This window comes from Protopterus annectens, chromosome 3.part0 (assembly GCF_019279795.1).
Source record: "Protopterus annectens isolate FY-2018-M chromosome 3.part0, PAN1.0, whole genome shotgun sequence".
NCBI lineage: Eukaryota > Metazoa > Chordata > Ceratodontiformes > Protopteridae > Protopterus > Protopterus annectens.
The window spans coordinates 484,685,735-484,711,384 of NC_056731.1; the positions used below are offsets into that span (position 1 = coordinate 484,685,735).

At 37.7% G+C, this 25,650-nt stretch overlaps 1 protein-coding gene across 4 annotated transcripts in view; it reads right to left on the bottom strand.

Annotated features, from left to right (window-relative positions):
- The window catches only part of CMBL (carboxymethylenebutenolidase homolog), a 525,809-nt gene that overhangs the window by 466,532 nt on the left and 33,627 nt on the right, over nt 1–25,650 (bottom strand). The window contains exon 1 of one of the 4 annotated variants that reach the window (XM_044064910.1): nt 14,871–14,988. The exons of the other annotated variants lie outside the window; for them this stretch is intronic. The gene's annotated coding sequence lies outside the window, so the exon portion shown is untranslated. Of the gene's footprint in view, nt 1–14,870; nt 14,989–25,650 lie in introns of those variants that run through there. 4 annotated transcript variants of the gene reach the window in all.

The following is a 25,650-nucleotide window of genomic DNA, read 5'->3' on the forward strand; positions in this document are numbered from 1 at the left end:
GATAGGGGAATCCTAAGTGAGAGACCCCTATCCCTTTCTCTTTGCCTTCCCTAAGTGAGAGACCTGCTTTAGCAGACTTTAGTTGAATCTAGAACAGAAGCTGCTGATAAAAGGGGATAATCAGCAGGGCATATAAAATATTGTGAATTAATCAGAGAAGGTTAGAAAAGATTGTAAAGTGATTGAATAAGCAATTGAGAAGGAACTGATGGAATGACATTTGTATGGCTCCCAAATATGCAACAAAGTCTAGAAGATTTAGAATGTTTGCTCACAAGTGTTTGAATAGGTATTTTTATACCCCAGGCAGACTCCAAAGAATTTTTCCTCAGATAGCAAATGTTAGAGATGTGATAGGGACGAAAGAGGTAACTTGGAACATATGTTTTGGGAATGTAATGAGTTGGCAGACTAAGACTTCCCTGCAGAGTACTTTGTCAGAAATATTGGGTGAGCAAATAGCTGTTATAAAGGAAATTATTTATTTATTTATAGTTGGGATACAGGATCTGAATTGCCTAAACATAATAAGGTCTTGTTAACTTTTAATTTTGGTGGTTGCAAAAAAAGCAGTTACTAGAAAATGGAAATTGAAGTCTAAGCCAACTGTATTTGAAGTAGTGAATATTGTAACAGAGATAAAAGAACTGGAAATGTGATCTTTAGAAAATGGTAGGTGCAAATTACATATAAAAATGGGAATTATGGGAGCAATACTTGCAGAATAATGTTTTGGAGAAAGAATGAGGCATAAGGGACGGCAGGAATTAAATTATGCAATACTGGATTGATGATTATACATCATATATATTCCTTTGCACAATGTTAGTAATTGTGAACAGGTTAATATGATTTATTTTCTATAAGGTATGTTTACTGAATTATAACTCAAAAACAGATAAAAGGCAATAAAAAATAGCATGACTGTGTACAAGCAGTGAAAGGAAAACTGGTGTTCTTTGCATACATACTGGTGCCAAAAACAGCTTCTTCCCCAACAAATATTGTGTATTATTGCAGTCCACCAGTTCATAAAATAAACATGAGTTTACGTAAACTGTCAGTTGTGCTGACTCCTCTCATACAACCAACCACACTAAAGGAAATTTCTTTCCGTAATGGCAACCAAAGGAAAAATATACTAAATGCATTATTTCTTTCCAACTTAGTGAGTCCCACAGTCAGTGAAACAGTCTGCACAAAAATCCAAATATTCCCTTCTGGGCAGGAATTTTAGGTGTTTTCCAAGTCACTCTCTTCTCTTTGTATTCCATGTAGGGTGCTGTATGGGTTTTCATTGATATAATTACACAATTTTTCTTACTGTACTACTCCACCCATGACCAATTTATTCTAGGTAGCCATACCCCTCAGAGAGACACCAGCTTCTCTCTGCGTCGATAGAGCTGTAGTCCTCTTTTTATGCATTACTTAACTACATAATAGGTTCTGTTAATTGAGCAATACCAAAATTCTAATACACAACGGTGCCCAACTGTTAAAAGAAACAGTTATTTACATCCTTTATGCTCAGTATTTACAACATTTTGAAAAAAAGATTTCTACTTGCATCATCATTTGCATCATAATCAAACACCATTTGGGTGAGAACCCACAACAGATGTTGTAATGTATGCCTGATACTTATGGTATTTATAGGCATTTTTCAGATTGTTTTTGTAGTTAATTTATTTCTATTGGGCCTATTAGCAGTTTTTATTTCTATTGGGCCTATTAGCATGGTTTTATGTGCTAAAAAGACAAATAGACAAATGAAAGGTATTGGCCTTAAACTGTTGCACCAGAAAGAGTAAGATAATTATTACGACTTGCAAAAAAAAGTGTTAAGCCGTATATCTAGTATTCCAGTGTATATTATGTTAAATATAAAGTTTTAACAACTGTAGGATGATGTAACACGCTTTAATAACAAATGGAGACTAGTAGAAGCAGCAGTAGTACACCAAGTTTTATGACTTTGTAAAGAAATTCCTTTCTAGATGCAACCTTGCAGATTAGCTGAGAGACTTAAAACCAATTTAATAAAAAAAAAATCTGTACTTCTCCGTAGAACATTTACTCTTCACAATGTGTAGCAGCAGTCCTCCAGCTAGGTTAACAATTTAATAGCCACCACACTGTGCAGTAGCAAATAACTAGAATATTTTAGCTATTAAACCAGTTAGAACCACCTGTTTTAATTATCGGATTTATAATTCAGACATTGCAGATAACTTCACTGTAACAGAATTCATAAAGGCTTATTATGCGGTTTTGGATGGAACCACAAAGCTAGTCTGAACTGGAGCAGAAAGGGCAATTATGATTCATTAACACTATTCTGAAGTATAATAAATCCATACTTCCATTACACTTGTCTAACTTTGGTAATACAAGCTGCATTCTTCTGACTGCCTTCAGCTTGTTAAGTTGTCAGTAGACAATACAAGTCAAAAATGTATACCATCGACTTCTGAAGACTACAAGTCAGGCAAAGTGGTTGTTAAGGCTGCCTAATGCGTGCAGAAGATACAAAAGCCAGTGTAAGTCAATGAGCAATGCAGCTATCACAATTCACAGAAACTGCACTGAACAAGCACAAAGCAATACAGGGGGATTATCTAAGCAGGGCTAGACGGCCCTCATTCAGGGCATAGAAAGATGCACCATGGTATGTCCTAGTACTGTGTACAAAAGATGATGCACTGGTGTACACCCTGGTCCACACATATGCAGGTCCCTCTCACATACATGGACGAATATGTCAATACAATGCAAGGTTCAGTGCCCACCATATTCTATGCATTCTGCAGTGTCTAGAGGCAGAGGTTGCCATGCCCTGCACCCTACTTAATACTGTTCATTTATTTTCACTGCACTCCTTACAATATTTTCTTTGATGGGTGTTGAAGTACTGTGATCTGCGCATTCTTTGGAATATGACGCCTAGTGATAAGGTGCACAACTTGTTTAATGTACATTTTCTGCTCTAGACCATGAGATACAAGACTTTTGCTTTGGCAGAAAAACATTCCTTTCCCATAAATAAGACTAATAGTTATGCAATACTTCAGTACTATTGGATAGCTTTGCTTAGGAAAAACAAAATATTTTTTTTTTTTTATTTTCAGTGTCTCACAAGGAAAACATGAAGAAGATTTTATTATATACATCCATTTTCTTCTTACATTCAGCAAACATGTTTTAATGACATAACTTTTCCACAGATTAAAAGGCAGTTTTCTAACAAAGTTAACTGTCTGAATTATTCCGTATAGTTTTCATTATTCATATAAATGTGGTGCACTGTTCTAAATCTTAGAAAAGTGGCAACATGTATAGTTTATGGTAACAAACCCTGAATATGGGACAATATTTAATTCAGAGTAAATTTAGCATATATGATTTTAAGGGTAACATTACACAGAACATGAGAGATATTTCATGGTTTATAGTTCCTACCACCTAAGCACTATATATATCTATACACACACAACTTCAGTGATTTGGAAATGCAATAACTTTGTCCATTGTACATTACAATGTGATGGCTAACACGATTTAATTAGCTGTTAAAACACCCAAAAGATTCATGGCTTGATAAATGCATTAACAGATTTTGAGTGCATTGACTGATATAAATCTGACATGGGATACACTACATTAAGACATGCTAATGACAGTGTTACTTATATTATTTAAAATGAATTGCATATTTTCTTTCATCAATTTTGTACCTAGACTTAAAATTTAATGTTTAGATAAACTCTGAAATTTATTCCCATAAGTTTACAGATATCATGTATGATGCTTATTGATAGGAAAAGTTTGGGATACATATTAGATTTTAAAGAGCTAAATATGGATACTTACTAGATTTTTAAAGAGAAAATATTTCACAGAAAAGACTGACCCTGGGATTCAATAACACCTACACTAAGTGTACACTGTTCTGAGTGAACAGACAACACAGACATAACTCACACCTTCCTCCTCCTAATTTTAGTTTTCCTACTGATATTCTTGCAGCTTTAAGTATTGACAGGGACTCGAAGGTTACCACACAGTGTAGACCACATGTACACTTAGTGTAATCTTTGAGTGACTAGAAAGCACAAAAAAAGTGATAAGAATTGTATTGAATACATAGTGTACACCAGCGAAGGCTTTATTGAATCTGGCCCCATGTTTTTGCAATTAAGACAAAACCAGTCACATTATATGACTGCAGTATTGTGAAAAATGTTTTATATTTATTGTTGCTGGTCTTTCGGCTTTTCCTGGTTAGGGGTCGCCACAGTGCAACTCCGGTCCGCTAATGATTGGCAGGAGATTTTCATGAACGCCGAGGTGCCAGCTCGATGTCAGACTTTCAACGAAGGCACGCCCATTTACGCATGTCTTTCGAACGTCCACCCAACCGCGGGGAGGACATGTAGACTCCACACAGAAGGCACTCCCCGCACTCCAGCCGAGAATCGAACGGGAGAACCTCTTGCTGTGAGGCAACAACACTACCGCTGCACCACCGCGGATATTTACTATACAATACAAAATGTTTTGTTTGCTTTTTAATTGGCTAAAGTGAAAAGAAGGTATACATTTTATGTGCATTTAGAGCCCCAGAAACTTAAAGAAATACATTATTTGTGAAGTTATGTATTGCATGCCCACCGAAAGCAAAACTAACAAATTATTCATATAGTACAATCATATGTGCAGCATTTCAGAAAAAAGAACGACTGATCCAGGGTTACACAATCCTGTACTATATATAGATATCACAGAAGACATTCTATCTGGAATAAATCACTACCCAATAGTGTCATCAGTTTTAGTAATTGTGTAATTTTACACGACAAAGACACTGATTATAAGAAAGAACATTTTGGATAACATTTATAGACAACTTCATTAAACCAGTAGTCCTAAATGGGCTAAGAAAATTAGCGGAGTATACTGGAGACTATTTTAGTAAATTTAATAGGCTGTCAAATTTTATTTTTATACAAGCTGTTACCGATCTACATGGTAAATAGTATTTTGGTATTTTTTGACAAAGTTAGGATGTGAATAGGTGAATAAAATATGAAAATTTGTTTTGATAAATTACATTATGGAAGGGGGTTGTTAGACATTTGTGAAGAGATTAATTTATGTAATTATGCAAAGTGTATCCCATCTCTTAAATAGACATACATATTTTCTATACTGCAGATTAGAAGGCATGCAGAGATGGGCTATTTTGGTATTAACAAGCATTCTTTTTTTTTTTTTTTTTTTAAAGAATTTTATTAAATGATTAAAATGAACAAATATTTCCATGAAACTGTAACAATTTTTTCTTTAAAGTTAAAAATAAAAAAATTAAAAAAAAACTTCTAATATATAAACCAATGTAACTAAACTATGTACAAAGACGTTCATCATGCAAAAAACATCTTGATACTACTGTAGGATTAATAAAAATCAGCTGTTTATTAAACCATTTTCCTAGAAGTTCATAGAGGATATTCCATGAATTATATAATGTAGTATACTTAAGACGATGTAGATTTAATATTTAACATTTCCAAATTACACGTTTCAAGGAGTATATTTTTAAATTCCAAAAATGTAGGTGCTGTATTAGATTTCCAATCCTTAGTGATTGTTTTTCTAGTTGTAGATAGTGTAAAAGAGAATAAGTACCCTTTGGTTTGGTCTATACTATCAGGAACAGGAGTATTAAATAAAACAAGTGATTCAGATATAAAGAAATTATCAGTAAAAATTGTTTGCAACAAATTATTGATATCATCCCAAAATTTTCTTAAATATATGCAATTATAAAACATATGAGACCAGTCAGCATTCAATTCAATATTACATCTTTAACATGTTATATTCATTTTAGAAAATATACTTATATTATAAGGGGTGACGAATGATCTATATAAAAATCTCCATGTGAATAATTTCCACTTTAAAGAAGTAGTCATACTTGCTGATTGTAAAATATTCAATTTGTCTTCAGAGGGGGGGATTATTATTAATTAAAGAAAAATATTTCCAATAATTATCTGATTGTGTGTCTAAATCACATTTAATTGCCCTATAAATGTTTGATAAGTTGTTTTTAGCAGGAGATTTATGCAAAACTGATAAAATCATATACAGTATTAGTTTAGGAATTGTTTTCCTAGTTGTAGGAGACATAGAAGCTAGTTTATTCAATACATATTGCCTGGCTTCTTGAAGTTCTAATCATAAAAATGTATCAAGTTTATACTCTTCCAACAAGCATTCTTGAATGCATAACTGAAGAGAAGGTATTGTACAGTAACAGTCCTTGTTGTGCCAGAAGAAAGTGGTAAATACAAAGTTCATGCTGACACGAGTGACATGAAAATTCCATCTGCCTGGCAACGAGCAGAATACATAAGAAACTCTGGACACTCCTTTATGGAAATGTGTCGGCCACTATCTAGGCATCTCATTTGTAAATAGATTAATGTAGATTATAAAGTAGGCTGTGCTTAGTGTATCTTACAGACCTATATTCAGCTTTTAGTTTAGAATACATTACCTTCTAAATCAGCTAAATACAAGGATATAGTATGAAAGTTATCTCAAGTAAAAACTTGGTCATCACATCTGGATGTATAAAAGATTTGCAAGTATTTATTTTTCATATTAATGCTGCAAGATATACAGGCTAAAAGACCATTAGGATTCCAGTTTTTTATGATGTAGCTGTATTATGTTTAGTATCAACCATCATCACATTAAAGACATGTAATGTTGCTCACAGTAAAATAAGTTATATGATGACACTTGACATTAAAATATAACATAGCCTAGTACCAACCTATGAACCTATCGGCCCTAAGGCCTATGCAAGCCTAGCCATAACAATTCCCTGGAAATTTCTTCCCACAATATTTACTTCTCTGGGCCCCTGTCTAGCAGGGCGACTGATAGGAAATTCACCCTGGGGATCATATCTCCCATCCAATCATCAAGGTTCCTTTTGAAGAGGGCCAATGAGGCGCTCTGCTTGACATGTATGGGCAGTCTATTCCAGAGTATGGGGAGTCTCTGGGTCAGGAACCTATCCCTCCAGCATGTTTTGTTCATTGTGATAAGGTTTAGATCCCTGGAGCGTGTGGCTCTGTTGGATTGGGATTTCTTTAAGTGGAGCATGTCCAACAGCTCAGGGTTTGACATGGCCTTGTATGTTAAGCAGAGATAGCCTCCGAGTAGACTATATGCCACAGAGTATAGCTGGAGTTTTTTTTAGACTGTCAGCATATGGCATCTGCTTTAGGCCTGTGATTCTTTTAGTGAGGTACTTCTGTGGCCTTTCCAGCTGTTGCAGATGTCTTGTGAGGTACATACCAAATGGGGCATTATACTCTATAATGGGTCTAATGAGGGAGGAGTACAGGGGGACAATGACCTCTTTTTTTTCTGGATGAAAAGCACTTAGTGATGAGGTGTGCCACATAGAAGGATTTCCTGACTGTTGTGGCGATGTGGTTATCGAAAGTGAGACCACTGTCCACTTGTGTCCCTAAGTCTCTCATCACACTTTCGATGTTTAGTGTCCTGCCACCTATGTGGTAGTTCATGGGTACATGTTTTTTCCAAAGGGGATAACTATACATTTCTTGGCATTAAGCTTGAGCCCATGGCTCTGGCACCAGGCATCTGTTTCTGTAAGGCCCGTTTGTAGAATATCCACATCATTTGGGGATTCTACAATGGCTCCCAGTTTGCAGTCATCTGCAAACTTTGTTAGCCAGAGTCCCTTAGTCTTGGCTTGTACTTCAGAGAAGTAGATGCCAAACAAGAGTGGTCCCAGGACTGAACCCAGAGGTACTCCACTTGTCACTTGCTGGAGCTGGATTCGGAGTCTGCTACTTTTACAGTCTGGGTTCTGTCAGTAAGCCAGTTAGCAAACCATTGAGTGACGTAGGGATTTATGCCCAGCTTAGTAAGTTTATCTATGATTCCAGAGTGGGGGATGGTGTCAAAGGCCTTGGCGAGGTCCAGATGGGTACCTTACCCTCGTCCACAGCTCTGGAGACTGATTCGAAGAAGTCAATCAGATTCAGGAGACAAGATTGGCCCTTCACAAACCCAAACTGGGTGAGGTCCAGAGTTTGAAGGTTGCCAATGTCTTTGTTTATAAGTTCCATGATAATGCGTTCCATGCCCATGCAGATCAGGCTTGTCAGACTGATGGGATGGTAGTTCCCGGGATCCAAGGCGGATCCTCCCTTGTGAAGCAGGATAACTGTAGCTGTGCACCACTCAGTGGGCACGAAGCCTGAGGTGAGGCTATGATTAAACAGGACACTTAGGTGGGGTGCCAGTTCATTTTGTAGTTCATGTAGTACACAGCCTGGGATGTCATCTGGTCCCATGGATGCTGTATTCTTAGCTTTGGAGATTGCTGTTTCTACCTGTGTGGCTGTGATTATTGGAATTTGGCAATCTTTTGGTATTGAGATGGGCCCTTTAGGGGGTGAAGTTGGCACTAAATCAATCTGCCAGGATATTGGCAATATCCTTGGGATCAGTATATTTAATGCCATTTTGCTGTAGCTCAGAGCAGATCTGAGCATTGTCATTTAGATTCTTGACATAACTATAGAATGCCTTGTGGTTGTCTTTGGAATCTTTGGCAATTTTATTTTCGTAACTAGCTTTTGAGGATTTTATGAGGGATCTCAAGTTTCTTACAGAGGCTGGTGAGGGAGTTTTTTGCATCCTGGGATTTTCCTCTTTTCTGCAACAGTTTCTTCCTTCTGTTGTATAGTTTGTTTACAGCAGGGGACCACCAGATTAGCTTCCTTTTTTGGAGAAGATCATCTTGGTTCTATTTGGGATGGCACGATTCATGCACGAGTGGATGTGCTCGTACAGTGCCTTAGTGTAGGATTCTGCAGTCGAACTTCCAGATCCTGTCTGCGTGGGTGTTGTGAAGTTTGTCACTTCAGACTTCAGTAGCATGAAGTTGGCTTTGGAGAAGTTTTTTAAGGAGGTTTCCTTACTGGGGGGTAGGGGTGGGGGTGGGATGTGGATGTCACAGGTGATTTGCTTATGGTCAGACCTGACCAATGAGGGGGTGACCACTGGTGTGGAGCATCTGTCTCCCATGTTGGTAATGACCAGGTCTAGGATATTGGAGCCCCTGGTGGGACAATGGATTAGTTATCCAGGGCATTGGAATTTATAAATTCCAAGAACCATTGGGAAAAGGAGTTGGTACCGGAGTGGTTTTCCCAATTAATGGCAGAGTAGTTGAAATCACCCAGTATTAGGGTGTTTGGTTGTATCTTAATATTTTCCAGTATGTTTAGGAAGGTGTAGTGAGAATCTTGGGGTATGGTGGGGGATCTGTAGCAAGCTACAATTTGGATTGCAGTCTTACCTAGTGTTAGTTGCACCAGGAGAATTTCAGATGCATTGTGTTGGGCAACTAGTCTGGAGATGTGAATATCCTTGGTGAATATGGACACTCCACCACCTTTAGTGTTTCGGTCTTGGTTTTGTGACCGAAAAGTGTGGTAAGAACATAAGACCTTCAGTCCAGTAACAGCACAGTGAAATATAACGTTATATTTTTATCTATAATTATCTGTATCTCTACTTCAGTAGATCGAAATGTCAGATAACCGAAATTCAAATTTACGAGACGAGAAGATCGCAATTTCATTACAATGAAATTTTACCATGTTGAAACTTTTAAGAATGAAGCGCCTAATGCGCATGTCTGAAACACTTGGAGTTCCTGAATGGAGATCATGAAGCACAGAGAAAAACAGCTGCTCTATTTAAACAACTGATTTAAAGTAAAAATGTGCTGTTAATGTTTTTGCAGGGGGAAGCCCCCCCTGCACCCCCCCCACACTACATATACCAACTTCCAGATTGCACTACAGTGGAGAAAAGGAAAAGTTTCCCCAATTCTCACTGCACCGCAATCTCTATTTGGAAACATTAAAAATGTACATTTCTTAATTTAAATCAAGTGTTTAAATGGAACAGCTGTTTTTCTCTGTGCTCCATGATCTCCATTCAGAAATTTCAAGTGTTGTCGGACATGTGCAGTAGGTGCTTCGTTCTTACAAGTTTCGACATGGTAAAATTTCATGGTTATGAAATTGCAATCTTCTTGTCTCATAAATTCAGTTATATGACATTTTGATCTACTGAAGTAGAGCCATATTTTCATTTATTACACAAACCACTAACTTCAGAATAATAGTGTGTGTCAATACATAAATGTTAGAAATGTCCATAATATAGAAATATGATATGGAATCTAGAAATTTTGTAATCAAAGTGCTAAAAAGCAATTCCAAAGCATGGAACCTGTAAAAAACACAAGAATGTAGTTACCAAGTAATTATGAAACATGATCAATCTAAAAAAAAAAAAAAAAAGACACACATTTGAAAAGTATTGGTTAATCCTTAATTCAGGTAGGTTGGACACTGTGATACCAGAAAGTATATCAAGACACACAAACATAGCAAAGTTGTCATTTGAATGATATAAAGAAACAGATGCGTTGAACATGCTGAGTGCCTTTACTTACTACAGTTACATTTGTTTTGTTACTTTATAATACTCCCCTTGTCAGTTTTATGCCAGTAAACCTTATTATAGTTCTAGACATACTAGTGACCCTTATTACACCTACCAATGTGCACAACATAGCATGTCTGTCCTGTTTATCACTACAGTACCACTGTATATACAAAGCAAATGCTTTGCATATAAAGTGGTACTGTACTGATAAACAGGACAGACATGCTATGTTGTATACCCTGTAAAAGTTTTATGTAGCTCAGTACTGTAGGTGAAAGCGGCTTTCAAATCCAAGTAATTTTATAATCCATTCCAGTGGTCATAGTTGCAGGTCTGGTGACTGATTTCAATTGGCACAGCTAGTTTACCTAAAATTGTACTGCGTGCACATTACTGCTTACAGTTTTACTGAATTCTTTATAAAACAGTTGCAGCTATATTATTTTTGTCTCTGCTTCAGATAGTAGAAATTTGTGATATTATAGTCTTTGGTCTTAGAATTTGTACTATCTAGAGAATGTGGAGTGACACCTGATGTTTTAATGCAGCTATTCTAGTATCACTGAATGCATCTTTTATAAAACTGTTTAAGATCACCTATAAGTAATGTTTATGTGTGATTTGCACAGTAGAGCTGAAATCAGAGTTTCCTGAATTCTTTACATATGTACTCTGTAACTTGTCTTAGATGCAAATTCAGTGTTTCTGCAAGGCCAAATGTGTTATCATATACTGTTTTACTAAACAGGCACTTCTAGACTGTATCAAGCATTTATTTTAGATAAAACTTATCTAAGACAACTGTTCAAAATGTTAAGAACATTTGATGCAAAAAGTAAAATGTTTGTCATTTCTTAGAAAAATTATGAATAGCCAAATAAAATTAGGTGACATCTTTGTAATAAATAAGAAATTCTTAAGAAACATAAGCCCAACCTGTTACAATCGCCCATAAAAGATCAAAGGTTGAGACTGCTATTAAATGTTCTTTCAAACAGTATTCTGGAATAATGCTTCCCTATTTGCAAACAGGAAAATAGAATCGTTACTGGGTATTAGGGAAATAATACGTTATCCGCTTTCCTTACAATGCCAAGAGTGTTATTTGTTACCATCATTTCCACGACAGTACTCACACAGTTCTGACTTGCACTTTAACCCCCAAATGCTCCAGTATCATACACTGTATAGGCACACAAGGTACTATACTGTGAACCCAGGTAATCCCTACTATGCAGTTCAATGAGCTGCAGTAGTACGGAACTCAAACACCACCTAGATGTGTGCTCTACCGTGTGTGTTCAATTGCTGGGCTTTTTAACCAGCCATAATGCAGGGCAAAGGCATACAATAACAGCAAACAGAAACAGCATTTACAAGTATAAAGATTAAAGAAAGCGTATGTTCAAGAAATGGCACATGTACAGTTATTAGGGTAAAGAACAGTCGAACTACTAAGGGTAATCTATGCCAGACTTAAAAAAGCAGAGACTGGCACAAAGACTAAGGCATACCTTCTATTAGTCTATTATTGTATGCATAAATGTACAAAGCACCAACAGAGATTTGTATCTGTTAGCTTAGTAAATTTGTTTAGTGACAAAGACTTTAGGAAGTGAGAAGTCAGAAGAGATGGAACCAAGATGGTCTGCCAAAGCAGTGGCATTGCATGGCTCTAAAGAGGTATGTTTTAAGGTCTGGCAGTTAGTGCAGAAGATTAAGGAAATGTTAAGCTACTTTCTGTGGCACATGGTTTGATTCCCTCAGCCTTCACTGCCTAACAAGTCATTCAATGAGACAGCACTCATGGACAGAGCATGAAAAGGGTTCATGTATCAGTGCACTACCCCATGTAACAAAAATAAAATAAAGGTTATTTTTGAAGATGTTGTTTGTGCTATTCTATATCTTAGATGGTAAAGAGTCACAAACTACTGTAGCAAGCTTAGAAAGGCAATTTCTTTGCACGGTATTGTGAAAACTGGCCATATGAAGAAAATAGGCCATTTCTTTGCATGGTATTGTGAAAACTGGCCATATGAAGGAAATGGAACTAGATTTGGCGTTTCTTAATAAGCAGGAAATTTTGCTACAAATCAGGGTGTGAACGCTGTTGTGTGTGTGAGTGTGTGTGTGGTGGGGGAGGGGGGATAAAAATTATTTGCAAATAAAACCTTTAAACAAGGTCTGCCCTATGGCTGACAGGAATGGCGTTTGTGCTATGCAGTGTAGGATGGTGGTAAGTCATGCTGTTTGCTGAGTTACTGTGGCCGTACTCCATGCAATATATTTCACACAACAGCCCACGGCTGAAATATGGTCAAACACAAATCTATGAACAACACACGACAGTACTGCAGATGACATAGGATCTGCTTTGTGTCTAGTAGCAGGGCTAATAAAAAAGTCACTGCAAAAATGCAGACCCCTCATGTGCGGGAAGAAGCCCCCTGCATTCTTTTAGTGAGTCTCAACAACTTTAAGGCTCCACTTGCTCCATCTTAGAAGTGTAGAGGGCAACAGTAATTCTCACAAGGGACTCACAATAATCAATGCCAAATATTTCAAATATTCCTATGTGAACTAGGATCTTGTAGCAACAAACTGCTAAATGTCTTCGGATTTTCTGGTGTATGATAGTTATAAGAAGATTACACTTGCCTAACAAACCAGTCATATATAGGTAATCACGTCTGCAGGTAAGTGCAGAGTTAATTTCCTAGGCAGGTCTTTTACTTCTACAGTTAAAATGTAAAACAAATTAGAAGCATTGAGCACATGGTAGTCCAACAGTTTACCAACTAATTAATAGCAAGGAAATCTACACAACTGCATTCTTTTTTCTTATCACCAGTTCAATTATGCTACATCACTTAACCAGTCTACCAGTAACATCAATCACATATGTGACAAAGGTGCGGCCTTTTCCAAGTGCCTACAATTTGAAGGTCAGACACCTAATATTTTAAGCACATCTATGAAACCAGACAGTTGCTTAAATCTTTTACAGGAACAGTCATTGTTAATGCCCTAATTGTTTTATTTCACTACTCAAAGTCTTGTTGGATAGTTCTCTCTATGTATTTCGATCCAATGACAGAATGGAATGCATACAAAAGGTTTAAAAAGTGACAAAAAATTTCTTCTCAGAAAGTTTGGTACAATTAATGTTAAGAAGATTAGTAAGGTAAAAGCTATTTCCTGTTTAAATATATTACTTACCCTGTCATTCTTATAAAGGTCTGTACATAGGTAAATGAACCCACATTAAAACACACAATACTCGTAAAATGTTCTAAATCAGAATTAACTGCACTCACAAGTATGATAAAACCACTACTCTATTAAGTCTAAGATTACAAAACAAGTTACTAAACAAACACCACCACATCACAAGAATATCAAGTCAAGCCAACTGTTCTTAACAAGTTCTTCAATGGCCAGTTAACGATATTTAAACTGCTTTTTCTGCAGCTGCAGTTAGCAGACTTCTAAGGCTGAACTTTCCAACAAATGAAAATAAATGCCATTTCTTGAGAAATTTTTCAGCATGCCATCTATGCAATACTGGGCCATGACGCATGGTACTGCAATTGTGCAAAGGCTTCGTGAGCACAAGTGTCTGAAATCACACTGTCCTTGTTCAAAAAATATGGAGAGATTCTGAAAATGGAGTGCAACATTAAGGTCAGCCCAAAGGTACAAATCTGCCACAACCTTAGAGTTTCAACAACTTGATATTTTCAATAATAGAGTGCCAAATGTAAACACTGCTTTGCATATAAACTCAGAAAGGATAGCGGTCACTTTTCAGAGTTATGATACAATGTTCTTTTTCAGTCCAGTTTGCTGTGGAAAATCACCTTCTAAACAGAATATGGAAAATCACCTTCTAAACAGAATATGAAGTGTTTATAAAATTGACTTAAGATCCTGAAAAAGCTGGCACAAAACTACTGTAAATGATCACACTAAGCAAATATTCACATCTTTGACAAACGGTGAGTCAAAAACACGGACAGTGCCGAGTATTTTCAGCTCAGACTTAGACCACTGTCACTTTACAAGTACCCCTAGAATTTGCAACATGTCACTGGTCAGTATTTAGTCAGAAAATGTTCTTTGATATTAGCATAAACTGCTGCTTTTGTACAATGAAACACAGCAAATGTCTGATTACATGGTTATTCAGGGACTAAAAGAGAAAATATAACATCAGGAAAAACAAACAAAAAAAAAAACGTAGAGTAACTAGTTTCACTGCATCGTCAAAGTCAAATACTCACTGTTTGACAAAAAGGTCACTAACACTTCCAAACAGAGTAGAGCAAAAGCAATCTGAAACATATTTGCCAAGTCATGCTAAGCAAGCAAAATGTTTTGCCAGTCCCAGTATGGTAGGCTTATTTTGTGACGTTCCACTACCATACCATGTGACGTTCTTTATGTACTAGCCTCAAGGAGAAATGCACACGTTTCTGATTTTTTTTTTTAAGGTGAAGAACAAGAAATGCTTTGTCTTTTACTAAAGGCTTGTGTGGAGGAGATCATTTGAGATTTTCACTCAGGCCATATCTGATGAAGGTCCCTCGGAAAAGTGCAGTATTGAAGTTAAAACATAAATACATAAAACATCCCATAGAGTGAGGTCAAATACAGTATATGCAATTTAAATAAACATTTCTGTTCCACCCTAAGAGCAGGCAAAATATGTGCAACCTATAAACGAAGGCAGCACATTTATGACTTGCAAATATCTTATGGATTTAGGGTGGGCAAGCACCTACCAGGAACAGTAACAGTATTAGATATATTTTACATGAACAGACAGAGAAACGATATTTTAAATACTCCAGTGCACTGACAGAGATTGAAACATGATGAGGGATAACAACACAGACACACACATGCGAGTAGGAACAGCTCTGCTACACACCACCACATACCACTGGTGCCTAAGCTAAAAGGAACCATGGATTTGCTCTGGAAAGATCATGTCAGATGACAATGACTAACAGCTATAAAAAGGTACACAGGTAACAAAAATAAACAGTCTACAAAACAGAAGCTATGCATGTACAGCGATTAAACTTTAAGAAATCATCTTGGGTATAATAAAGCATTAGGAGTACTGAGTCAACTCTCAGAGTTCAAAATAACCTCCTGGTGTCGAGAAATTAGCCATGTGTGTTCCATGGTTTTTAAGTGGTTTGCCTCTGACCTCTTGGGATGAATAGAGAGTGTGGTTCTGAGATGAGTTCTTTCCTGAACTAGCCTCTGTGATGTGGGATTCCTCAGGGTTTCAGTCTTAGCACTTCATATTATTCTGTGGATTCCTTCCTACAAGGGCACTCAAAAGAGAAGTTTGAGTTATTCTTGTTAGACAGACGACACAGAGACTTTATCTTTAACAAGTGTTGATCTCAGCAACATTACAAGACTGCCTGCCGCCCTTAAACTGGAAGAAGTGCAGTTGCTTCACTCTTATTTCAAGCAAGTAACTGGGTCATGGCTGAAAAGGGTCCCTGGACTAGCCCACCTGCAAACTTCAGGCCCTTCCCTCCTCTCACCCTTCACCCCTATAAAAATTATGAGGCAATAAATTACTGAAGATTGTGTCCTGAATGTGAAGTCTGGAAATAATCGAAAAAAGTTCATCCTCATGTAAAGTTTAACTAGGATCTGACATGTCTTTTCTCCTTACAATATTGTTCTAGGCTAACAGACACTAGTCTGTCAACTTTAATTCCCTTCTTTGGGATCAAAGAATAGGAAAGCTTACTCATTTAACTTAACAACTTAACCTCTCATGTACCTTAACAAAGGATATTTTTCTCTTCCTGAATAACATACTATAGAGAGACATAGAAAAACCCTATCAGGCACGGTCTACAATCTTACACAGGGTGAGTCTTGCTGAATTCAGCAGTTGGCTTGCCGGGCCTAACGCACAACCTTCAATGAAGGAACACCCATTCACGCATGTCGCCACACAGAAGACACTCTAACTGAGAATCGGATTGGGCAACATCTAACTGTAAGGCGACAACGCTACTGCAGCACCACCACCACAGTCAAAATTAAGAATCACAAAACTGTACTGCTGCACATAGATGACCACAACATTCCGGACAGCGATCCACTTCTTGGAGGTGCTCTTTTCTGTAACAGCAATATCTTTATAAACACTATACCCCTCAATAACATGTAGGTCTCTCAATTATGAGCATACATATGAAAATCTGAAAATTAAATGGCAAAAGGTGATTAAATTTTCTACTGCAGGATATCCTAAATCAACAATCACAGTGCACTTTTGTTAATTATTCCTTGCCTTTTCTAATGCTGCCAGTTATGAGATGCAAAGTCACATAGTTAAAGAAGCTAGATCTAAATCTAAAAATGGTCTGGATGCAATAAAGACCCATGGGTGTTACCCAGAAGTATACTAAAACGTTCCACAGAGTTAGGCGACCAGCTGCAACCACTGCTCTGCTGTATTTATCCGTGCAATCCAAGGAATCTGTTGCATTCTGCCAACCATAAAGTACAATTTTATACTGTATTTTGCACCTTTGTATTTTTGCTAAAATGCTGATTGTTTTAAAACTGTTCTTGCTGATTTGTACTTTTTCTCTGCTGTAGCATAGATTAGATTCAAACCTGCTGAATCTGGTTCCGTTTGTTAAACTGAGCGGTAAACCAGGCTATTTATTGTTAGAGAGCCCCCCCCCCCTCCACCCTTGTGGCAGGAGAGTGCAGTTAGGACTCATCTGATTGAAGGCTGCTGGCACAGAGCTCAGTTCTGAGCGTTTTTATTGATTAAATTGTTTAATTCAGTTTGCTCAGTGTTGCTACATAAGCCCTGCATATGTGAAGGTTTGAGCTTGTTTTAACACAGCTCCACAGAGTTAGGAGCCCAGCCACTGCTCTGCTGTATTCATCTGTTTACACATAATGCACCTCTGTGCACAATCACTCACTACCATGCAGTGGGAGTAACCAGTGGTGGTTACAGATGCAAAAACTGCAGTAGATAAATTTTCCCTTAGTAGCTGCCTGTGATCCTGCCGAGAAGTCCTTAAAACTGCACTTAGCTCTAAGAAAGCACCTCAGATGCACTTTTGCCCCTTAAACAGTCCCAAACAAATTTGCAATAGTCTCATACCATTTAGAGAACCCCCACTAGTATAAACCCTTTATAGAGCACTTCATTAATTCGGACCCCGTTTAGAGCACCCAGTTATATCACACCCCTGCATTTTTCCTCCCCACTGTGAAAACAGGATTTAACCTAGCATTATGGATGGTCAGTTTCTTTCCATTTCTCCTACCAGTCTATTTGACATGGGTATCCTGAGGGCAGTGTAGCAATGCCTCAGGTACACTGACAACCCTCTACTTCTAAATCGCCCAAGTACAATTTATGAGAGATGCATCTACACTAAGAATCTGGAATCCTTGCTCTCTCAAGCACAGAACAGTAACACTGAACAGGTTGTCAGCTCACATACTACACCTCCTACGCAAACTATGCACTCAACACATAAGCCATCATACATGGAGGTACTCACCAGAGACCTTCCAAACACAAACATTCTACACCTAATACAGCACCTGCAGCACTCAGTATACACAAATACACAAGCACCAGTGTCTCACAAAATAAGACATTAAGGCAAAGCACATCTAAACCAAATTTTTTAGTCATAGATGACTCCATTGTGAGACACTCCGATGTCTCACTCACCAGGCTGGACAAGAAGGCTATGGCCAGCTGTCTATCGTGTGCCAGGATTGATCAGATCACACATGCACTCAAGTCTCTCAACAACAAGTACAGTTATGATTCCGTCACAGTTCATGTTGGTGTGAATGTCTTGAGATGTACCTTACTGGACTATATGAAGACAGACATGATTAAGCTCTATAAATGTGTGTCCCAGGCAGGTACGTCCCTAGCCCTGAGAAGTATTCTACCCTCACCTAGGATACCACCACAGTATAAACAAAAATATGACTGACTTCAACAATTGGCTTAGTTTCTGGTGTCATTCTAAAGGGTTTCAGTTCCTGTCAACCTGGGATTACATGGTTGATATACCACTCTGCTTTGCCAGAGATGGTCTTAACCTGTCACTTCTAGGCCTTCGGTTACTGGCTAAGGCACGTGCCTCCCCCATAGTGCCTTTTTTAGGCAAGGTCTCAAGAACAAGACTTCTGACATGAAAACATCACAAACAAATTAAAGGTTTGCTGCTAAACACTAGGAATTTAAATCAGAAACTGCGCACTCTGTAAGAACTCCTCCCCTGGAGGATGTTGACATCTGTGCAGTCACAGACACTTGATTCAGGACCACAGACAGTACCCTGGCCTTGCAAGGCTACAATGCCTTCCACACTTTCAGACTGCAAAATGAACATGTGAGAACCAAAGGAGGAGGAGTATCTATCTTCATCAAAGATAAATACACCTCTAGATGGGTTAGACAGGAAAACTCCATGGAGTTACTCCAAGTTCAACTAACTGTGGGTAAGACCAACCCTTCAAGTCATCATTAGCTATAGGCCCCATTCAATGAACCAAGACATCCACGCTGTTTATTTGGACCTACTTGAGTCAAATTACAACCAAACACTCTAGTCATAACTATCTCTCCATTGACTGGGAAACTTATGAGTACTAACATGCTCGCATAAAGGTTCCTGGACTTAATGTCCTGGAACAAATAGTATGTAACCCCACAAGGGGCTCAAATATTCTTGACCTGGTCCTCATGGTCCTCACCAACATGGGTGGCGGTTGCACCACCACAAGTATGGGACCCTCACTGGTTAAATCTGATCACAAATCAGTCACATTTGAAGTAGCTAGCTATAACACCTGAACCTCTCCCCTCCCATCTTTATTAAATTTCCACATATGACAAAGACAATCTTACATTTATATAAATGAAAATGAAAAACATACAAAATTATATCACTTTAGTTAAAAACAGTTTATGTCACAGACACCATTGAAACAACTGTAGTTGTAAGATTACAAATCACTTATAAACCTTCTAGTCATCATCAGTTAAGCATTATATAGCTCATTCATGTCCTCTGCATATACTTTTCCCACAATTCCCATTTTTTTCTATGTAGTTTGCTCCTTCCCTTTTTAAAGATCCCAATTCCAGTTTTTTTTTTTTTTTTTTTTTTTATCTCTGTTACTGTATTCACTACTTCTAGTAAAATTGGTCTAGACTTTGATTTCCATTTTCTAGTAATTGCTTTTTTTTTTGACAGCCACCATAATTATACTTCTAGTAAAATTGGTCTAGACTTTGATTTCCATTTTCTAGTAATTGCTTTTTTTTTTTTACAGCCACCATAATTAGACTCAGCAAGGCTTTACTATGTCTAGGCAATTCCGATTGTGTAGCATAACTCAAAAAAAATCATCTCCCCAGTCAGTCCAATTCGTCTACACAGGATTACCTCCAGAGCAGCCCGCAGGGAATTCCAAAAGTCTGCCAGCTCATCACACCTCAAAAAAATATGTTCCTAGCTACCTCTTTCTTGCCCATCACACCTCCAGCATTTGCTATCCATCTGAGGAAAAATTATTTGGAGTCTACTTGGGGTATAAAAATACCTATGTAAACATTTCCTGGCAAAGATCTTAAATCTTCTAGACTTTGTTGCATATTTGGAAGATATACATATATCCCCCATTGTCTCTTTGTGAATTGCTTATCCAGTCCCTCTTCCCAATCCTTTTTAAGCTCCTCTGATTGATTCTTGTAATTATCATGCAATATTTTATATGCTTTACTAATTACTCCCTTTTAAAACAGCAGTTTCTGTTCTACATTCTATTAAAAACTCTACCAGTGCTGGTCTTTCATTTAGGAGCCCCTATTTCTTTCCCCTTTGCCTATACTCGATATCAATTCTTGATAAGGAAGGCAATCTCTAACCTGCTGTCCAAATACATTTTTGGCCTCTTTCCATTCTATTACCTTTTGCTTTCTAGTTATTTTCTCCAAATACCTTGGTTCCTTTGCCAATTTTCTCCAATAAATTCCAGCCCCCTCTTGCCTATTTGAATCCCTGACCACAGTAACCCTACTGACAAAATCTGTTCTCCATTCTCATACTGGTTTGGTTCTTAGAATACTCCCTGCTATTTTACGAATATACTCTGTATGATTTTGGTTGTTCTCCTTAAGAGTCTGCATCCAAAATCCCAATCTCTCCTTATTTCTTGAGCTTCCTCCCGGCTTCATCATCATCCCCCCTTTCAACCATGAATTATAGTTTTCTGCCTGTGCTATGTATAACAGCCTTAACGGTGTTGCTCTAAAATACCCCCTCAAATTAGGTAATCCTAGTCCACCTTAGTCAACTGGTAGAATCTACTTATCCCACTTGACCCTTGCCATCTTCCCTTCCCAGATAAAATCCTTCAACTTTTTAATTGCTTTCCACAACTTCTTCTCCAGTTGATAAAAGTATGCCTGACCTGTATAGACAAGACTAAAGGGACTAAAAAGCATTTTAATGGCTTGTATCTTGGTATCCATATCCCTATAACAAAACGTGCAGTTTCTCAATTTTTGTATCATATTCTGTTTAATCTCTTCCCACATATCCTGAGCTGCCACCACAGAGTCATTTCTAATGCATACTCCTAAATACTTCATTTTATCATGTCCCCATAAATATGGATATTGTTGGACCGATTTCTGTGTGGGTACATAATTTACCGTTACTGCCTTTATTTTAGCTTCATTAATTTTGTATCCTGAGAAAATCTGAAACGGTCTTAAATGTTCCACAACACTGTAATATCCCTTTCTGGTTTTGTCATGTATAAAATAATATCTCCAAATACAGCCAGCTTTTCCTGACTACCATACCAATTATATCCTTGAATTTCTAAGTCCCTTATTTTCTTTGCCAGTAATTCTAAATATAATGCAAATAAAGGGGAAAGCGGACAACCTTGCCTGGTTCCTCTACTCAAGCGGAAATTATTGGTGAGGACCCCACCCACTTTAATTTGTGCCTCTGATCCCTCATATATTCTTCTAATCAACCTTATAATTGTATTGCATCAGGGAAAGCAAATGCTTCCATTGCCCTCCTCATGAAGTCCCAGTCTATTCTGTCAAATGCTTTCTCTGCATCAAGACCCACCAATAAAAGAGGTACTTCTTACATTCTGCTTCCCTCTGGATCAATGTTCTGTTAATATTGTCAAATGTTTGCCTCGCCTCCACAAAACCACACTGATCCATATCTATCAATTTTGGTATCACTTTTGCCATTCTTTTTCCATTATAGACATAAAATACTTTATAATCCATGATTTAGTATTGAACTGGGCCCTGTATGAAACTGGACCAGATGGCTCTTTACCCCGTTTAGGTATTACTGTTACCACCGTCTCCTCCTCTTAAAATACACCTGAACCTCTCACGTGAAATCAGGCTAAAAAAATTCACCAAAGCTAATTATACCCTCCTAAAAGGATGGCATAAATAATTCCCAAGCTCCTGTTCCCACAGACGGCATTAACAACTATACCAAGGTATATACAAACATGCTGTACAAACACTTATCCAAATGTATTGACACAGCTGTACCGGATAGGATCAAAACAATCCTCTAGAAAAAAGAAACAAGCCTTCCTGGTGGACATCTACCATTAATAGGTTATACAACAAGAGAAAGAAGTTGCTGTCTAAGAATAAAAAAAGTAAGAGAGGTCCCAGTACTGGAAGAACACACTCCCTCTGCTTGAACAAACAAATAAGGCAACTTGTAAAATCTTCTAAGGGCAACTTCAAAAAACATTTAGCAGCCACAGATATTGATAACCATAAGGCATTCTTCAGCTATATCCCTAACCTAAAAGGTAGGACCCAGACATGTGCTGAGCTAGCTGTGGATGGCATCACACACATACTGATCCTGAGAAAATGGCTAACCTTTTAGCTGACAGGTTTGGCAAAATTTCACCCCCTGTCCCCTCCAAACATTCTACAAAGCATTCCCTCTACATCTCCCCTACCTTGCATCTCCAAAGAGCAAGTCGTTAATGCTCTCTCCAAAGCCAGAAACAAAGGGAGACATTTTATGGAAATGAAAGATTTTCCAGCTAGTGCAAAGGATTTGACTTCAGTTTATTGCCAAAATAAAAGCACATTTCTGTAGAATTTGATTTTTTATGCTGTTCCATATAATATTTAAGTATTTCCAGTACAATATAATTGTTTTATTCAACATCACAGCAAATGTTACTCGTGAGCCATGACTTGCTGAAAATCCAGCCTTTCCAATTACAATTACATCTAACTATTGTATCACAGTTTAATTTTTAGCATCACAGCAAACACTCCTCGTGAGCTGCAACCCACTGAACGTCCAGCCCTCCCAATTACAATTACATCTAACTCTGTAGGTGCCTGTTTGCTTTATACTTACGCTACTGCCTAAGCCCTAGGCTCTGCTACACATTGACAGGCTGTATTAGTTTCCTAGCATCCATCTAGTCATTAATATATTCTCTCCACTGCTTTCTCCCCATAGTTTCCCATCCTGTCCACGGTTATTATAACCTATTTCTTTCTATAATAACCTATTATTTTTGCTAGATTTTTTGTAACCTATAGACCCCTCTCTCAATATCTTGACCACTAGCTTCCATCTCTAACCCACTTTATTCTATAACTCACTACCTTGAATTTCTCTTCTACTGTTTTATACTTTTATTCCCCCCTTATTTTGCCCACTTAAACCAAATAGAAAACAACTATATCTCTAGCTGCTATAACTTACACTACTTATTTTTAACACATTTAGCAAACCTTTCCAATTGTTCTTGAAGTGTTCTTCTCTTAAGGTTAGGTCCAACCTGCTATGCTCGGGCTCACTCTGCTCCCCTACCCTATTTCCACCTACCCCCATATCCTTAAACTTACAGGAATAGAGACCCCCACCCACATTCAACTCTCAACAAATTAGACCACTTCCCACCATAATAGCACATCTCCGAGCTATCCATTCCCCAAAGGCTACAACTGGATTCAATTTATACTTCAATAAACTCCACCCTCCCCACCTCACAAAAGATATTACCCACATCCTCCATTTTATTCACAACATTATTATTCCTTAGCTCAGCCACATCACTTACAAATAAATCAGCCATACCCAGCTACACCACAATATCCCCCACCAACATCTCTCAAAAACTAAGTCATTACTCCCAAATCTGCCCTCAACTATTTTACTATCCTTTCCCCTACAGCCCCAATACCAAAATAAAAACCTATACCACCATCAAACCCCTTATTCTTACTATAAAAGCAATACCACAAAACTAAATACAACTCACTACATACTTACCTAATATTGAAATTAATACAAAGTGGTGACATACACCCAAACCCTGGGCCAAATACACAAGCTTACTCCAATTCTCTAAACCTATTTACTCTCAACCTAAGAAATTTATGCAATAAAACAGTTTCTGTGCATGCTTGGATATAACTAAATAAACTGGACTTATTAGCCCCAACAGAAACCTGGCTATACTCCAGCATGAAAGATACTGAAATTATGTCCCATAACTACACAATATACGGACTAGACAGACAAATAAAGAAAGTTGGAGGGATTGCACTCCTGTATTCATCCATACTCAACATAACTCCTTACCCACATAGAATATCCAAATTCCTTAACACCGATTATTAATAAATAGTGTAACTTAACAAGTCTAAAAAAAATCAGCTTCATTAATATACAGTCTATATCCCTCCAGGAAACAATGTACCAATCCTGGAAGACATACTGCCATGGACTACATAAAACATCAAGCAAGAAACCGTAATCTTAGGTAATATGAATATTTACAAGCCATCACTGCAGACTCCCCCAACACAAAATGTAAACCTGTATGGGCTTGATTGGTTTGAACAACTAATCACAGAGTCAACAAGGTACAACAAATACTTCAGTCACTCCACCCTAGACTGGATCCTTGTATCCCATCCAACCAACTTCTCCTCCTCAGGTACACTCTTGATCTCACTAAATGACCATCTTTCACCGTTTGCCATCAGAGCAACCACCCACCTACCAAAAAACATGCCATACAAAACAGTTAGAAATATTACAAATGCAACTAGAGACTCAAACATGCAACAATTTATTATTTGAAATAAATGACACCCCCTAAAATTAGAGTAAAGAAAACAAAAACCCCATGGTTAACAAATAACTGCACTGACCTCGTGAAGCAAACAGACACAGCATGGAACAAATGGAAGCAAAACACAACCAAACAAAATCTCCTAGCCTTTAAAACATAACGCAACAGAGTAACCAAGCTAGTCTAGAAATGTAAACAATTCTACTACTCTAATCTCCAGCTTCAACTCAATACAACCCCCCAAAATTTTGGCACTCTAACTACCAAGTTTTGGCACTCTAGCTACCCTCCTCGACCCAGGCTTAAAGTAAGACCACTTCCCGTCACTCATTGCCCCCCCTAGCAAAATTCTCAGAGGAACGTAACAAACACTTCATAAAATCCATAGCAGACCTAGTCACCTCTAAAAACTCTGGAGACCCCCAACTAAACCAACACACCAACAACAATACTTTAACACCCCCCACAACAGATCAAGCCCAGGACTATACCATTAAAGAACAAAATAACTTCAACACTACATTCACTTTTCATCCCATACCTACCTCTCAAATAAAAAAAAACTACCACTCAAGCTCAAACCTTCCTTCGCATCAGCAGACAATCTCCCACCCCAATAAATGAAACTCACTGCTGACTCAATTGCATATCCAATCAGCATCCTAATAAACAGGTCACTCTATGAAGCCACAGTCCTTACAATATGGAAACTGTCACACATCTGCTCATAAAAGGAATACAATCCACAGAAATCTCCACTTTCCACCCAATATCAATACTATCTCCTCTATCCAAAATCTTGGAAAGGTGTACTCACGAACAATTTATGAAATATCTACTCCAAAACAACCTGTT